We start from the raw sequence: 2,896 nt of genomic DNA on the forward strand, positions 1-2,896 counted from the left end.
TCCAAAAGCCACTCATCCTGGCAAACCTTGGGTTTGGATTGCTCCCTTAGTAATACATAGTGCTTCCACCTGTCCTGTGCTTAAAAAGAATGGGTCTGTGAGGTTTTCCCTTGTCCCACTGCTTTCCCCAGGCAAACCCACTGTTTGCCGCTGAATTGGAACAAACGCCAGTCCACAGAAAACCTGATTGACATTTGCTCCAATTCAGCAGTAAACAGCAGGTTTTCCCCAGGGCAAAGCAGCAGGAAGGACAAGCGGAAATGTCGAAGATAAACACACTCCTACGTCTCACAGTTTTCAGCGGGACTACTCTTTAAGTATTACAAAATCTGGATTCATCCTTGAACGTTTTGGGTTTCTTGTTGTTTGTGCCATGCACATATTTGGGCTTAAATATTTGCTGTCCTAAAGGATAGTAATTACTGCTAGTGTTGAAACACATTATTTCCAAAGAATTCTAGGAACCATTGGCTGGAAGAAGCCTTCTGGACCTGCCTTATTCTAACCTGTTTGGCTACCTTTTGTTCTTCCAGGCACCCAGCAATGAGAAAATGGCCTCCCAATTATGAATGGTTCTTTATGAAAATGAACATTGAACATGTCTGGCTTCAGAATTGGTATGGAGGAATTGCCGCCATTGCAGTGGAGGAGTATTTCAAAGCAGTTCCCAGTAAAGCTTGATCAAAATTCCAAATAAGAGGAATCAGTGTTTCATATTTACTTTGGGGGGTGGGTGGGAGGTGCAACTGTTTTATATTCTATGGTACCGACTATTTATTTAACAGTATTTTTGTGCAAAGTACTTAAAATGGCTCCATTTCTCTTAAATGGAGTAGGTTGACACAGTAAGGGCCTCTGAAATGAAAATGAATGTTAAGGCTGGAGACAGATGATACTGAACTCTTCTTTAAGGTGTTTAAATATTCCTGGATTTTTATGAACATGTATACCACAGGATGTGCTCATTATAATTTTTGAAACTGGACAAGAATCTCAACCCAAAATGAAATGGCTGGTATATACAGTGGTGCCCCGCAAGACGAATGCCTCGCAAGACGAAAAACCCGCTAGACGAAAGGGTTTTCCGTTTTTGCGTTGCTTCGCTAGACGAATTTCCCTATGGGCTTGCTTCGCAAGACGAAAAAGTCTTGCGAGTCTTGCCATTTTTTTCCGCTCCCCCCCTTTTCTAAGCCGCTAAGCCGCTAATAGCCTTTTAGCCGCTAAGCCTTTAATAGCCGCTAAACCGCTAATAGCGCTAAGCCGCTAATAGGGTTGCTTTGCAAGACGAAAAAACCGCTAGACGAAGAGACTCGCGGAACGGATTATTTTCGTCTTGCGAGGCACCACTGTATATATGGTGGTTATGTTACTGCACCTAGTTGTTCACATGAAACTCTAAAGAGCTGCTTAAAGTATGTACAGAATTTTAATTAAGTTGGCATTATAGATTCCACCTTTCCTTAGGCACACATTTGTCTTTAATTATCTTACAAAATGCTATACTCTTAAGATGCTTTCAATATGGTTTTGGGACAACTCTGCATCCTAACATGCTTTTCTGGAAGACTAAAGAAGAAGTCAAGTCTTTAACTTTGCTTTAACCATTCAGAATGTGGCTGCATTCACATTTAACTGTTGCCTGGTATTGTGAGCGTTAGTGTTGGGCTCATGGACACCCAACTCTCTTCTCTTTCTGCAGTATGAGATTATTAGAAGCTTTTGCTTTGATTTTCAGTGGACAATGATTTGTTATGTCTGGACCTGGACGTGCTGTGTGCTTAGTGCAGCCATGGTCTATTGAACCAAGCCAACTGCAAACCATGGTTAATGAACTTGGGTTCAGTACATCATAGCTAACGTTAACCATGGCTCATAGTTCAGTGGACAGTGCACTGTTTTATTGTTTGGCAGGGACCAGGCACTGCTGGTCTTCCAGCCTCCAGGTTGCTTGACATAATAGGATTTTCAAAATGTCTTAAGGGCCATCCATGTGTTGGGATAAAGGCAAAATGTACTCGTAATTGTAACTTTTCCCCAATAGTTGAAGGGGGAGGATATAGATTTTGTTCTTCTCAAGGTGCCATAGAAATGTGGTCAAGCAGTTGCCCACAGGAAGTCCACAAGCACAACAGCAGTCTCCTGACTTACGCTTCCCAGCAACTGTCTACATTGTGAAGAAGATGGAGTGAACTAGCTGCAACAGCTGAAGTTTTTGAACATTTTAAGAGGCAGGCCATGCCTAACACATTGCCATAATCTAACCTAGAGATACTCATTTCTAGCATATCCCCCCCTCCCCAATTAAATGTTACGGATACGTCCACACCATACATTTAAAGTACATGACGTCGCCAAGAGTCCTGGAAAACAGAGTTATTGCCTCACAGTTACAATTGCCAGCACCCTTAAAGGACAGTCGCCAGGAATCAAGCGCCACATAACTAAATACAATCTCCCCCACCACACACACAAAGAATAATAATCTTGGGAACTGTAGTTTGGAAAGGTTGTTGGGAGTTGTAGCTCTGATGGATAAACTACAGTTCCCAACATACTGTACTTGGGAAAGGGAAAATTGATTTATTATTTAAACATACATCATGTGTACAGCCCAAGGGACAACTTGATAAGTATTTAATGTTTGATTTTTTTGTTTTTAATACTTTGCTGGGAGCCACCCAGCGTGGCTGGGAAAACCCAGCCAGATGGGTGGGGTATAAATCCTAAATAATAATTCTTCTTCTGGGGACTGCAGTTTTAGGCTGCGAGCCTACACACTTGGGCGCGAGCCGGACTGAATTCATGCACGACTCCTGAGTAGACAGGGCTGGGGTTGCCTGGTCGTGCGCGTGCGCGCGCAGCCCTTTGATTTCTCCCCTGGGGAAGAAAAGGGGCA

This window comes from Podarcis liolepis (assembly GCF_965112155.1).
Source record: "Podarcis liolepis genome assembly, chromosome: 4".
In the NCBI taxonomy this organism is placed as follows: domain Eukaryota; kingdom Metazoa; phylum Chordata; class Lepidosauria; order Squamata; family Lacertidae; genus Podarcis; species Podarcis liolepis.